This window comes from Lolium rigidum, chromosome 2 (assembly GCF_022539505.1).
Source record: "Lolium rigidum isolate FL_2022 chromosome 2, APGP_CSIRO_Lrig_0.1, whole genome shotgun sequence".
In the NCBI taxonomy this organism is placed as follows: domain Eukaryota; kingdom Viridiplantae; phylum Streptophyta; class Magnoliopsida; order Poales; family Poaceae; genus Lolium; species Lolium rigidum.
Window position 1 is genome coordinate 101,233,054 of NC_061509.1, and position 15,975 is coordinate 101,249,028.

A 15,975-nucleotide genomic window follows, 5' to 3' on the forward strand; every position below is an offset into this window, starting at 1 on the left:
GCCCCAGAAACTTCGCCCAGAACTAGACACAATAGTGTGCCATCGCCCAGGAACGCTAGAACTGCCCTGAGCAACGCCTCACCGCGGAGGTGCACAAGATTGCACCGCGCCATCTGTACCTCACCACCGCGGGAAATAGTCTTTGCACCATCAGGAAATAACCAATTAAAAATAAGGCCCAATAGATTCATGTCAACGAAAATTAACAAGTGTAGATCTCGGTGCAAACAGATTTGGATAAACCAATACAGTTCTAGTTGCTAGTTATAAATTTGAAGAACAAATACGTTTATATGAGACTAGGTGAACATGCGAGCAACACATCTTGCACATCGTGAACAGCTGAGCAAACAAAAAATATAGGGTATCTGTTCTACGGTGGTCAGCCCCTAACAAAAAGTTCAGGTGATGACACTTAGAGGACGAAAATGAAAATGTGGTGCATAAACAAACAGCCTAATGCCATGTGTAACCCGCAACCACGGCCATTTTGGCATTAAATTCTACGGTATTGGTCTACAACTTTGAGAGCTTCACAGCTTCTCGCTCTAAATATCCTTTATAGTTGTCTTGCTAGAATGACACAAGAACCTATGCATGAATGAATAGCGTCGCACAATAAGAAATGTCGCCGTAGACACCAGCATTTGAAGGACATGTTTACCATAGAGGAAAGCAATGTGAACCTTCTATCACTGAGTCATCAAGTTCTCTTTGGCACTGGACGACCTTTAGCACCAATGTTGACAATAGGCAAAATACCAGTCACCATACCAATGACATCTGCATAGCCATAGAAGAGTGGACTGTCAGAGAAAAGCAACCGCAAAGCACTGCATAGTAGGCATACAAAAAAGTGTATCTTAAAGACACCAGTTCCCCTTTCTCTATTTACTTGCAAGGTAAGCTATGTCGTTAATATTACTCAAGAAACTCTAGAAAGTGTTGATCTTGTAAACTTAAGTGTATGATTGATCTTTGTAATGTTCATCCTTTTCGTAACCAGGCTTTGGACCAATGTTGACATTAGGGAAGCCATATCTTGTCGGCTCTATCTATAAGAATTCTAATCAAGTACGTCTAGCTGATGCTAGCATTAGAATGCCGAGAGAAAAAGGTAAAAAAGTTGGGATCGTGAAAATGAAGCAAGCTAGGATCTCAAATTTTTCTCGCTGATATTTATTAGTTCGTTCGATTGAAACCAACATATATGTTCCAGGATATCGTGTGGCAAAGCGCAATCGGCAATCTACAAATCTTGTCATATATGTTTCATGATGAGTAGTTAAGTGTGATACGAGGATAAATTCAGAACTACCGATAGTTAGCCAAACCCTTACTTTGATAGGTATTCTAAAGCTTCTAATGAGCACGCCCTAAGCTAAACAACGAACATTCTTTTTTCATAATATATACATACTCTTTGTTCGCATCGGGAGGAACAAAAGATAGAAATCAGCGGTGTTAGATTGTTTTTAAATGGGACATTCTAACTATGAAGACTACGCACAAACCTGCTTAGCTTGACATAGGGCAACATAATTCATAAGTTGGCTCAGCCAAAGTGTTTTCCTTCTCTAAAATATCTGGATTCCAAGATACCATCTCACTCACGTCTAGATAGCAAAAAAAGGAAATACCAAGTGATCATATTTTCTCCCAAAGATCGCAGACTCCTAGCAGCTGAAACAACATTGCGTAAAATCAGTTGACCTCTACAACTATTGCTACCACATGGCTCAAAAATAAAAATTTTGCTTAAGAAACTTGCAATTCTTAGCTAGCTGCTACATTGAGACAACCACAAATGCAGCACAGACTATTTTTTGTTTGTTTCCGAGTTAGCTGTTGGGTCACTGCTAACAGCATAATCACGGTTCGTTATAAGCACTACAACTGAGGGTCTTCGCCTCTGCTAAATGAAACCCTGTCTCTTAGCACAAGATAAAATGGGGCATGTACAGGTTCGCACATGGTTCGCACATGCGTGTCAAGTAACAGTTTTGCAAAAGGCACATGCCTACCTATCTACAATTCAGAAATGATAACATGCAAAAGCACCGCAACTGACTTAGAATTATCGTGTTAATGCATACACTCAGTTCTCTAAACTGCAGTAAGAACATAATTAAGTAAAAGTCAGAACTAGCATCAAAAAAATGCAGAGATTCTTGCCTCTAAAAGTTTCTACACTATATATAAGAAACAATTGCAGTAATTTAACATGAACAACTAAAATCAGTGCAGTTGCAGGTTTTGCAAAGTTGAACAATTCTCCTTGACAACACCACCATAAAAGCTATCACATCAGGTGTGCATAATCGAGCTATCGAGTATACATCGCCCACAGTGCCGCCGTTAACTAAAGCAAGCACAGACTCAGCCGAGCAGTGCAGCCTAAGCTCCAAGGTATCGTTGTTTTAAAGATCCAAGCTCCGTGATAACAATCCTAAATGATCCTAGAAGGTTCTAGAAGCAAAAACATACTCGACAACCACAAGTCGGCATTGCACTAACCATATCTCAAATTCTCAAGCACGTACCGACCAACAAGGTCAATGGCATGGCGATGCGCATATCAACACCACCGCTATCGTAAGAATTTACATACCGTTATTCGACCAGTGCACCGGGTGCAGCACGTTACTCTCCAAATCACGAACTAGCACACAGTGCACACTGTTTACAGACCACCAAACAAGCACAATACTTCCTTGTCCCTGGAACAATCCTAGAGAAATACAACCGGTAAAAACTGCCCAACAAACCGGGAATAAGATCACCACGGGCGCGCAGGGAGACCGCCCCTAGAACCCTAGGGTGTGGGATTCGCGGAACCACAGCGGGACTAATAGCGAAAAACGAACATCGCACCCGCAGCGCTCGCAGGAATCGTCGTCTGGAAACCCTAGAGGGGGTGAGGAAGGGGGAGCCGGGGTTATACCTTGATGTAGACGAGGTAGTAGGCGACGAGCAGGAGCACGGCGGCCACGACCCGGAGCGGGAGGAGCAGGGCCGCGGCGACGGCCAGCCGCGCCGCCTCCGCCGCCGCCAGGGGCCCGCGGCCCATCGGCCCGTAGGCGTCCCGCCGCGCGTACGGCGCGTACCTCCGGTCCAGCTCCTCGAGGGTCTCCTGCGCCGCGGCCGTGGGTGCGGATGCGGCGGGGGCGGCGGAGGGCGGGGAGAGGAGCGGCTTGGCCGCGGCCTCGTCGCCGCGGTGGCGCTCGTCGAGCTCGGGCGGGGCGTCGCCGTCGGGTCGATGCAGCGGGCGGCGGCGTGGATATCCTCCTGGAGGTCCGCGGAGGCGTGGAGCTGGCGGTGGAGTTGGTTTGGCGATGGGTGGCGGCGGGGAACGAAAGTGGATGGGGAATTAGGGTTAAGTCAGTCGCGATGGGATCTGAAAATTTCGATTCGGCGCGCAATACAAACTTCCAGCGATGGGATTGAGGCGGGAGACGAAAAAATAGGCCACGTAGGCGAAAATTAATATGAGGTAGGTCCCAAATGTCTGAGTAAAAGTAATGACATGGCAGCCAACTCACAGTTTCAATTACGCAAAAAGCCTAACGACGATCTTGATTCGTCGCAATAGGCTGCACTAGAACGTCGTAATCCATCCCGGTTAGATTATGACGTTTTCGTTTAAGCAGCTAACGACGTTTTCCCCGTAACGTCACTATTTTCTAAGGTTTTGCCCCCCTTCAACAGCGAACGACGGTCAAAGCTAGGAACGTCATAAAGCTATGACATTTTGATTTCCAGTCATAAAAAAAGTCATATTATGGCAGATTTCTTGTAGTGGGATCCGGACGAACGCGTCCTTACGAAGGCCTGGGTGGAGCGCGGCCTATCACTCCCATGTTCCGAATTCTTTCTCTCCGTCCTCTCCACATACGGCCTCCAACCACATAACATATGTCCCAACTCCTACCTCATCCTCTCAAACTTCGTGACGCTCTGCGAAGGGCATCTCGGAATTCGCCACGACATCCGCCTGTGGCAATTCTTTTTCCGCGTCAAGAAGGAGACGGGGGACAAGGCGATGGTAAACTGCGAAAGCATGACCTTCATGCTCCGCCCTGGAAGGATGTATCTGCCTCACTCATCTCACGAGTCCGTTCGGTATTGGAACGCCGGATGGTTTTATGTGAAGAACATCCAAGTTCCGGACGTCCACGACGGGATACCCAAGTTCATCAACAAGCCCCCGGAGGAGCTAGCCAGTTGGAGCTTCGTCCCCACCCTCGCTCAATTTCCGATTCTGGAAAAAGCTGCGCGGAGAATTTCCTGGTTAGTCCACGATGGGCTAACCGGAACTGACCTTACTCTCAGTTGGTTTTCTCGCCGGATCCAACCACTGAAGTATAACCCGCGACTGATCTGCGAGTACACCGGTGTGGAAGATCAACTTCGAGTCACCCGCGACAATCTGCCAGCAGATTCTCTGAAGAGGAGGATCAAGACGCTTGTGAAGATTCCCCGGGGCCAACCGGTCCCGGAAATTATGAAAGACATCAAAGTAAACAACCGGTGTCCTCCGGTACGTATCCGTATTTTGCCATTTTAACTTCTCATTTTTTCGAAGTGTTTTAACTTTTCCATGTTTTCCTCTCCAGCTCAACTCTTTGGCGGAGAAGGATTTTCGAAGTATACTCCGAGTACCTGTCAGTGGCGACGCGGCGGAGGAGGATCCGGAGGCTGATGACGAGGAAGAGGAGGAGCAAGCCCCCAAGAAGGCTGCTACCTGAACCGTCAAACGCCCCCGCGCCAAGGTTTCCGGCACCGAAGCCGGAGCCAGCGGTGAGGCCTCCGACAAGAGGGCCAAGAGGGCCAAGACCAAGCCACCTCCGCTCGACTCCAGGAAGGCGGAACGCGATCGTCTCAAGATGCTAACCACAACAGGGAGAGGATCGCGACCGATAATCCCCGGCGCCACGTAACTATCCGAGTACATACATCTTTTTTGACTTGTGTAAATTTAACTTAAACTTTTCCTTTGCTTGTTGTAGGAACCCAACCACCACCACCACGCAGGCCAACATCCAAGATCCCATCACTAAATACATGAAAGCATCTTCGGCTGTTGGTCCTATGACTCCAACTCCACCAAGCACTTCTCACGCTGCTCCCCAACCGTCTCCACCCAGAGCTCATCCTTCTCCCCCTCCTGCTACCGAAGCTCAAGTGGAAATCATTCCAGTGAGTAGCGAGAAGGCAGGCGGAGGAAGCTCCGGAACAAAGCGACCCGCTCCAGAGGAAGCTCAGGTCCAAGGCCAAGAGGAAGCGGAAGTTAACTCTTCGGAAAAGGCTGAAGCTACGGCTAGTGATGCCATCGGATTCCCGGAGAACTTTGGCGATCCGACCGACCTTACCTCCACCCCCAAGGAATATGATCACAAGTTTTTCAATAAACTTACTGAGGCGGAGAAGTTGAATCTTGAACAAGATCTGCTTAAATCCATGCTCAACAATGCCTGGGGCAAAGCTGATGTTGAATCGTCGGAGATCTAGAATTTTAAGAAGGAGATCGGGCAATTCTGCGACAAGCTCCTCGTCAAGCGCAAGGTAACTCCCAGTAGCCCCCAAGTATCTAGGCGGAAACTAGCAAGAGTTAGCACCTGGATACTTAGAGTAGAATGAACTGAAGAAGATTGTTGAAGTGATGTAGTAGCCCCCAAGCGTTATGACGGAAATGTTTCCGGCAATAATGCTTCAAAAAGGTCAACATATTTAAAGCATAATCGGAACTTATTCCTGCTCTGTTTCTGTTATAGGAACAACAACCGCTGCATTATGAGCTCCACAAGAACATCGCCTTGTAGCGCCGCGTCACCTTGAACCAGGCGGAGAAAATCCGTGCTGCTAAGGACGATAATGCAGAACTGAAAAAGCAACAGGCGGAAGCCCAAGGTTTGTTTCCGGCCAAGCTTGTCATTAGTCCAGATTCCTACTATTGAATTAATTTTTTAACTTAACTTGGACAGGTGCATCTTCTTCTCTTGCCACTGCATCCTCCGAGCTGGACAACCTGCGCTCCTCTTACAAACATTTAGAGACAAAGCTCACGGAGACGGAGCAGAAGCGAGAGCATGCGGAAAAGCAACTGGGAGAGAAAAATTCTGAGCTCATCAAGAAAGAAGCTGATTTTGCAATGAAGCGGAAGGTTGATAGCGACACACTGCAAAAGCTGCAGAAGGAAAATAATGGGCTCCGGAAGTACATGGATGCTGCGGAAAAGGCCTGGGACATTCTCAACGCATATGTCATGGGTGAGTATCCGGAACTTTACAAGTCAAACTTATACATGAATTCAATCTTACGCTTGCCTCCGATCATTTCATGCAGAACCACTTGGATATGATGAAGAGCGTCGGAACCAATTTCCCCGTGATGACCTCATCCAGCTCGCCGGAGACGACTGCAAAGACCTCATCTCAACCTACTGGAAAATCTGCCACAACCTAGCGATCGAGGACAGCCGTACTTGCGACGTCCGTGATCTTATTCAGAGAATGGACATTTTGCCGGAACTGGTTGTAGATATTCAAGCCTCATCATCTCGTGGTGCTGCTGCGATGTCCTTGGCCATGTGCCTGGCCCATGTCCCGGAGCTTAATATAGACAGAGTCACATCCGGTGATCCTCCGATCGCGGATGTCACTACGCTCTTGAATGCAGTGAGCGGTTATGACACCGGATCGCTCGACGAATCTGACACGAAGAATTTTATGATAAGGTTGTACTTCCTGTTGACGAGCCTCTTGAAGCAGAGCTTGATAAGTAACGCGAGGCGGAAGCGCGACCTACCGGATCCGGCGATGGGAGCCAATACACCTGGACCAGCTCCAAGGAGGCCAGGAAGAACAAGTCCAAAGGCAACGCTGCGTCTCCGATCGAAGAGGATGAAGAGAGCGATGATGACGACGTGTCTTCTCCGCCTCAAGATGAAGAAAAAGGCAAGCCAGAACCAGATGTCGAGGGTTGTTCTTGTCCGACCAAGGAGAAGTGAAAAACTCATTCCTGCGGAAATAAAACAATGCATCATTTTGGCCCCATCGAGGGTTTGTAATATAACTTAAATATTCTTAAGTAGCTAGGACGAAAACTACTGCATGGGCGGAAAAAACTTATCCTGCTATCCTTTTGATATTTATACATGCATGTTTCGTTTGTTATGAAAGCAAGTGCTAGTTTCTAAATTTTCCGGCTTGCTTATTTGACCTTGCACGAGCCGGAAGACCTTTAGCCGGAAACGCTCGCCTGCGGCGACGAAGCCTAATGGCGATTCGTCAATAACCGCGGAAACAAGCCACCAGCCAAGGTGCCGAAAGTCGTTACCAGGAATCTCATAAGTTCGCAACGAACAACTTTTCCACCGGAAAACTTAAGCTTACGTCCTAAAGGACGATTTTGAAAATCACAACTTTTATACACGCCTAGGCGGAAACATCCAGCTCTGCGGTTTTAGTCGGAAAAAACATACACGATCCAAAAATGAACAATTAAAGGAGGTAAAAGACTCAAAGAGTGAACCATATGCTTTATTTCATTGATCATGTATAATTATTACAAAGTATGTAATGTGTAAAATTTCTAAGTGTGGAAAGGACGTAGCTGTGCTATATTCTAGGGACGATCTGTTTCATCATATATGTCATCCGGATCCTCTCGCTTTCATTTCCGGTGCCAATTGGCAGATCTGTCTTTTAACTCGCGAAAATCAACGAGATAGTAAGATCCGTTGTGTAGCACTTTGATGATGATGAAGGGTCCTTCCCATGGAGATTGCAACTTATGCACTTTCACCTGTCGAAGGCGGAGAACCAGGTCACCTTCCTTAAACGAGCGATCCCGAACTCGATGACTGTGGTAGCGTCGGAGTTTCTGCTGGTATATGGTGGAGCGCTGGTCAGCTAGGTTCCGAGCTTCTTCGATCAGGTCCACATATAGTTGTCTAGCCTCGTCAGTTGTATCTTCGTTGTAGGCGGAAACTCGCGGGGAGTCATGGATGATGTCGGAGGAAAGCACAACTTCAGATCCGTATACTAGGAAGAAAGGGTTAAACCCTGTTGATCTGTTAGTGGTAGTTCGTAGACTCCACAGAACAGAATCTAACTCCTCCGCCCAAGCTCCGGCTGTTCAAGGCGAGGTTTGACTCTGTCTAGTATGAGGCCAATGGCTCGCTCGACCTGCCCATTGGACTGTGGATGTGCCACAGATGCTAGGTCAAGCCGGATCCCTATGTCATTACAATAATCCTTCAGTTCTCCTTGAGCGAAGTTGGTGCCATTGTCTGTGATTATGTTGTGTGGGATGTCGTATCTCACTACGAGGCTGCAGACGAATTTTAGTGCCGTAGCACCATCGGCTTTTCTCACTGGTTTGCCTCGATCCATTTACTGAACTTGTCAATAGCGACCAAGAGGTACTCAAAACCGCCAGGAGATGATTTTTTCAGTTTTCCGACCATATCTAGCCCCCAGACCGCGAACGGCCAAGTAATAGGGATGGTCTTTAGCTCCTGAGCTGGAGCGTTTGGTTGAGTAGCGTAGTACGGGCAACCTTGGCAGGTTTTCACTATTTTCTCAGCATCTTCTTTAGATGTGAGCAAGTAAAATCCATGTCGAAAAGCTTTTGCAACGAGTGACCTAGGAGCAGCGTGATGCTCACAATCCCCTGCGTGGATCTCTCTAAGGATTTCAATGCCATCTTGATTTGAGACGCATTTCAGAAATACTCCATTTGTGCTTCATTTGTAGAGTTGTCCATCAAACTATTGTGTAGGATCTTTCTCGTCCGACGACCTATCGTGCGAGGACTTCGTCCTCTAGCAACTTACTGTGGTCCAAAAGGTAATCCAGGAAAGGCTTGGTCCAAGCTGGAGTGATTACCATCACCTCCATAGCCGGAGATACTGTTACATCTGGGTTTTCCGGGTTAGCGCCCTTTACTGAGGGTATCCGTAAGTATTTAAGGAAAATTCTGGGAGGAATGGGTTTCCTGCCGGATCCGAGCTTGGACAGCATATCTGCCGCTGTGTTATCATCCCTCCTGACGTGCTTGACTTCATATCCAAGGAAGCACTTGGCGATCTCATCAACTTCGTCTCTGTAAGCCGCCATAACGGAGTTTCTGGCGTTCCAAGTTCTGGCTACTTGTTGTGCCACCAGGTCGGAATCTCCACAACATATGATGTGTTTGATCCCAAATTCCTTAGCGATACGCAGACCGTGTAGTAAAGCCTCGTATTCCGCCATATTGTTTGTAGCTTCGAAGTGAATCTGCAGAATGTACTGCAGTTCTTCTCCGGTAGGGGACTTCAGGGTGACTCCGGCTCCCGAGCCTTGATGCTGCTTGGATCCGTCGAAGTGCATGACCCAAGTTTCAGGTTCCGACACCTGTTCGGCATCCAGAGCCTCTGTCCAATCAGCGACGAAATCCGCCAAAATCTGGGACTTGATCGCAGTCCTGGCTTTGTAAGTGATGTTGAAGGCGGATAGTTCTATGCCCCACTTTGCTATGTGTCCTGTTGCGTCAGCGTTGTTAAGAATCGTTGACAACAGAGCCTTGCTCACAACTGTCATGGGGTGCTCTTGGAAGTAGTGTCTCAGCTTTCGGCTACCTAGGAACACACCACAGGCTAGCTTCTGAAAGTGAGGGTATCGTTGTTTGGATTCCGTCAGTACCTCGCTAATGTAATAGACTGGCCTCTGGACTCCGTATTCAAGACCTTCTTCCTTTCGCTCCACCACGATAACGAGACTGATGACCTTGTTGGAAGCTGCCAGATAGAGGAGCATGGGCTCTGACTCTTCCGGAGCTGCTAGAATAGGTGGGGAGGTGAGTTTTCCTTTAGCCCCTGAAGTGATGTATATGATGCGTCGTCCCAGACAAATTTTTCTGTATTCTTCAGCACCTTGTATAGAGGTAGTGCCTTCTCGCCAAGACGGCTAACAAACCTACTAATTGCTGCAACACAACAGTTAGTCGTTGCACATCTTTGAGACAAGTTGGCCTTTTGATGCACAGGATTGCCTTGATTTTTTCCGGATTTACTTCAATGCCTCTATGAGAGGCGATGAAGCCAAGGAGTTTTCCAGGTGGCACGCCGAAGACGCACTTCAGCGGATTTAACATCATCTTGTACCTCAGAGATTTTCAAAGGTTTCTGTGAGGTCGCTGATCATGTCGGATCCTTTCCGGATCATGACCGCGATGTCGTCGACGTAAGCGTGTACGTTCCGGCCAATCTGGTCCTTCCAGCACTGTTGCATCGTACGTTGGTAGGTGGCACCTGCATTTTTCAATCCAAAAGGCATGGTGACGTAGCAGTAAGTGCCAAAGGGTGTGATGAATGAGGTCACTTTTGGTCGGACTTCTTCATCCGGATCTGGTGATACCCGGAATATGCGTCAAGAAAACACAGAAGTTCCGCCCCTGCCGTCGAATCAATGACTTGGTCAATGCGCGGCAAGGGGAACGGATCCTTCGGACAATGCTTATTCAAGCTGGAGTAATCGATGCACATTCTTAGTATTTCAGAATTATTTTTGGGTACAAGGATGGGGTTTGCGACCCAATCTGTATGGATAACTTCTACTGCAAAACCTGCCTCTAGTAACTTTGCTAATTCCATCCCTATGGCGCGGCGCTTCTTATCTCCAAAGCGTTGCATAGCTTGCTGATACGTCTCCAACGTATCGATAATTTCTTGTGTTCCATGCCACATTATTGATGTTATCTACATGTTATATGCACACTTTATGTCATATTCGTGCATTTTCTGGAACTAACCTATTAACAAGATGCCGAAGTGCCGGTTCTCGTTTTCCGCTGTTTTTGGTTTCGAAATCCTAGTAACGAAATATTCTCGGAATCGGACGCAATCAACGCCAAAGATCTTAGAATCCCCGGAAGCATCCAGAACACACCAGAGAGGTCAGAGGGGGGCCACAGGCCCACCAAACCATAGGCTGGCGCGGCCAGAGGGGGGGTCGCGCCGCCCTATGGTGTGGCCCCCCTGTCAGCCCTCCTGCGCCGCCTCTTCGCCTATATAAAGCCCCTGGACCGAGAACCACGATACGGAAAACCTTCCAGAGCCGCCGCCATCGCGAAGCCAAGATCTGGGGGACAGGAGTCTCTGTTCCGGCACCCTGCCGGAGCGGGGAAGTTCCCCCGGAAGGCTTCTCCATCGACACCGCTGCCATCTCCACCGCCATCTTCATCACCGCTGCTTGCTCCCATGAGGAGGGAGTAGTTCTCCATCGAGGCTCGGGGCTGTACCGGTAGCTATGTGGTTCATCTCTCTCCTATGTATTTCAATACAATAATCTCATGAGCTGCCTTACATGATTGAGATTCATATGATGATGCTTGTAATCTAGATGTCATTATGCTAGTCAAGTGAGTTTTACTTATGTGATCTCCGGAGACTCCTTGTCCCACGTGTGTAAAGGTGACGAGTGTGTGCACCGTGTGGGTCTCTTAGGCCATATTTCACGAGAATACTTACTCAATGTTGAAAGGCATAGTGAGGTGCTTATTTATATCTCTTTAAGATTGCAACATGTTTTGTATCACAATTTATCTATGTGCTACTCTAGTGATTTGTTATTAAAGTAGTTTATTCCCTCCCGCATGTGTGCAAAGGTGACGAGTGCATGCACCGTGTTAGTACTTGGTTTATGCTATGATCATGATCTCTTGTAGATTGCGAAGTTAACTATTGCTATGATAATATTGATGTGATCTATTCCTCCTACATATGCATGAAGGTGACAAGTGTGCATGCTATGCTAGTACTTGGTTTAGTCTTTTGATTTATCTTACACTAAAGGTTACTAAAATATGAGCATTATTGTGGAGCTTGTTAACTCCGGCATTGAGGGTTCGTGTAATCCTACGCAATGTGTTCATCATCCAACAAAAGTGTAGAGTATGCATTTATCTATTCTGTTATGTGATCAATGTTGAGAGTGTCCACTAGTGAAAGTGTAATCCCTAGGCCTTGTTCCTAAATATCGCTATCGCTGCTTGTTTACTTGTTTCTACTGCGTTACTACTGCTGCGTTACTACTGCTTGTTTACTGTCCTGGGCAAAGCACTTCTGGTGCCGTTGCTACTGCTTATTCATACCACCTGTATTTCACTATCTCTTCGCCGAACTAGTGCACCTATTAGGTGTGTTGGGGACACAAGAGACTTCTTGCTTTGTGGTTGCAGGGTTGCATGAGAGGGATATCTTTGACCTCTTCCTCCCCGAGTTCGATAAACCTTGGGTATCCACTTAAGGGAAACTTGCTCGCTGTTCTACAAACCTCTCGCTCTTGGAGGCCCGATACGTCTCCAACGTATCGATAATTTCTTGTGTTCCATGCCACATTATTGATGTTATCTACATGTTTTATGCACACTTTATATCATATTCGTGCATTTTCCGGAACTAACCTATTAACAAGATGCCGAAGTGCCGCTTGTCTGTTTTCTGCTGTTTTTGGTTTCAGAAATCCTAGTAAAGAAATATTCTCGGAATTGGACGAAATAAAAGCCCGAGAGGCCTATTTTCTCACGAAGCTTCCGGAAGTCCGAAGGAGAGACGAAGAGGGGCCACGGGGTGGCCAAACCCTAGGGCGGCGCGGCCCCACCCCCGGCCGCGCCGGCCCGTGGTTTGGGCCCCCGTGCCGCCTCTCGACTTGCCCTTCCGCCTACAAATAGCCTCCGTGACGAAACCCCCCAGTACCGAGAGCCACGATACGGAAAACATTACTGAGACGCCGTCGCCGCCGATCCCATCTCGGGGGATCCAGGAGATCGCCTCCGGCACCCTGCCGGAGAGGGGATTCATCTCCCGGAGGACTCTACCCCGCCATGGTCGCCTCCGGAGTGATGAGTGAGTAGTCTACCCCTGGACTATGGGTCCATAGCAGTAGCTAGATGGTTGTCTTCTCCCCATTGTGCTATCATTGTCGGATCTTGTGAGCTGCCTATCATGATCAAGATCATCTATATGTAATTCTATATGTTGCGTTTGTTGGGATCCGATGAATAGAGAATACTTGTTATGTTGATTATCAAAGTTATGCTTATGTGTTGTTTATGATCTTGCATGCTCTCCGTTATTAGTAGATGCTCTGGCCAAGTAGATGCTTGTAACTCCAAGAGGGAGTACTTATGCTCGATAGTGGGTTCATGCCTGCATTGACACACTGGGACGATGGACGTAAAGTTCTAAGGTTGTGTTGTGTTGTTGCCACTAGGGATAAAACATTGATGCTATGTCTAAGGATGTAGTTGTTGATTACATTACGCACCATACTTAATGCAATTGTCCGTTGCTTGCAACTTAATATCGGAGGGGGTTCGGATGATAACCTCGAAGGTGGACTTTTTAGGCATAGATGCAGTTGGATGGCGGTCTATGTACTTTGTCGTAATGCCCAATTAAATCTCACTATACTCATCATGATATGTATGTGCATTGTCATGCTCTCTTTATTTGTCAATTGCCCAACCGTAATTTGTTCACCCAACATGCTGTTCGTCTTATGGGAGAGACACCTCTAGTGAACTGTGGACCCGAGTCCAATTCTCTTTACTCGAAATACAATCTACCGCAATACTTGTTCTACTGTTTTCTCGCAAACAATCATCTTCCACACAATACGGTTAATCCTTTGTTACAGCAAGCCGGTGAGATTGACAACCTCACTCGTTTCGTTGGGGAAAAGTAGTTTGGTTGTGTTGTGCAGGTTCCACGTTGGCGCCGGAATCCCTCGGTGTTGCGCCGCACTACATCCCGCCGCCATCAACCTTCAACGTGCTTCTTGGCTCCTCCTGGTTCGATAAACCTTGGTTTCTTTCTGAGGGAAAACTTGCTGCTGTGCGCATCATACCTTCCTCTTGGGGTTGCCCAACGAACGTGTGAAATACACGCCATCAAGGCCCAACACTGTCTACAAGAATAGAAGCTCCCGTAGACATCAATCACTTTTTTGGCGCCGTTGCCGGGGAGGAAAGGTAAAAAGGCTCTCATACTACGGTCTCAGGTAAAGTATTTTTCTGGCGCCGTTGTGTGTGTGCTCGAAGCTATTTCCTTTAGATCCTGCAATTGCATCTTTTTGTTTCTTGTTTACACTAGTTTGGCATAATGTACAAGAGTGAGCTTCTTATTCTATTTCCTGATTTAAAACATGGATTGTTTGATGCGAAAATTAAAAAACCTATGAAATCTTCTTTGCATGCTGGTAGTAATATTAGTATGAACGCTTTGAACACCATTGTTGACAATAATATAGAAAGTTCTAAGCTTGGGGAAGCTGGTTTTCATGATGTTTTTAGTCCCCCAAGCATTGAGGAGAAAATTTTCTTTGATGATACTTTGCCTCCTATTTGTGATGATAATGATAGTGGTCTTTTGGTACAACCTACTATGGAGAGTAAATTTTGTTGTGATTATACTATGCCTCCTACACTTGATGAGAATAATAATGATAGCTACTTTGTTGAATTTGCTCCCACTACAACTAATAAAATTGATTATGCTTATGTGGAGAGTAATAATTTTATGCATGAGACTCATGATAAGAATGCTTTATGTGATAGTTATATTGTTGAGTTTGCTCATATTGCTACTGAAAGTTATTATGAGAGAGGAAAATATGGTTGTAGAAATTTTCATGTTACTAAAATGCCTCTCTATGTGCTGAAATTTTTGAAGCTACACTTGTTTTATCTTCCTATGCTTGTTACTTTGCTCTTCATGAACTTGTTCATTTACAAGATTCCTATGCATAGGAAGCATGTTAGACTTAAATGTGTTTTGAATTTGCCTCTTGATGCTCTCTTTTGCTTCAAATACTATTTCTTGCGAGTGCATCATTAAAACTGCTGAGCCCATCTTAATGGCTAAAAAGAAAGAACTTCTTGGGAGATAACCCATGTGTTATTTTGCTACAGTACTTTGTTTTATATTTGTGTCTTGGAAGTTGTTTACTACTGTAGCAACCTCTCCTTATCTTAGTTTTGTGTTTTGTTGTGCCAAGTAAAGTCTTTGATAGTAAAGTAAGTACTAGATTTGGATTACTGCGCAGAAACAGATTTCTTTGCTGTCACGAATCTGGGTCTAATTCTCTGTAGGTAACTCAGAAAATTATGCCAATTTACGTGAGTGATCCTCAGATATGTACGCAACTTTCATTCAATTTGAGCATTTTCATTTGAGCAAGTCTGGTGGCCTAATAAAATCCATCTTTACGGACTGTTCTGTTTTGACAGATTCTGCCTTTTATTTCGCATTGCCTCTTTTGCTATGTTGGATGAATTTCTTTGATCCATTAATGTCCAAGTAGCTTTATGCAATGTCCAGAAGTGTTAAGAATGATTGTGTCACCTCTGAACATGTGAGTTTTTGATTATGCACTAACCCTCTAATGAGTTTGTTTCGAGTTTGGTGTGGAGGAAGTTTTCAAGGGTCAAGAGAGGAGGATGATATACTATGATCAAGGAGAGTAAAAGCTCTAAGCTTGGGGATGCCCCGGTGGTTCACCCCTGCATATTCTAAATAAGACTCAAGCGTCTAAGCTTGGGGATGCCCAAGGCATCCCCTTCTTCATCGACAACATTATCAGGTTCCTCCCCTGAAACTATATTTTTATTCCGTCACATCTTATGCACTTTGCTTGGAGCGTCGGTTTGTTTTTGTTTTTTGTTTTTTTTTGAATAAAATGGATCCTAGCATTCACTTTATGGGAGAGAGACACGCTCCGCTGTAGCATATGGACAAATATGTCCTTAGGCTCTACTCATAGTATTCATGGCGAAGTTTCCTCTTCGTTAAATTGTTATATGGTTGGAATTGGAAAATGATACATGTAGTAAATTGCTATAATGTCTTGGGTAATGTGATACTTGGCAATTGTTGTGCTCATGTTTAAGCTCTTGCATCATATACTTTGCACCTATTAGTGAAGAATACAT

The 15,975-nt window shown here is 46.2% G+C and overlaps 1 long non-coding RNA gene across 1 annotated transcript; it reads right to left on the minus strand.

Moving 5' to 3' along the window:
* Positions 1 to 315: 315 nt before the first annotated feature.
* Positions 316 to 1,627, minus strand: LOC124687009. The gene is made up of 3 exons (XR_006998050.1): positions 1,515 to 1,627; positions 665 to 783; positions 316 to 342 (listed from the first exon to the last, which is right to left on the minus strand). It is a non-coding gene; the product is annotated as an uncharacterized LOC124687009 (long non-coding RNA).
* Between the last annotated feature and the right edge of the window lie 14,348 nt (positions 1,628 to 15,975).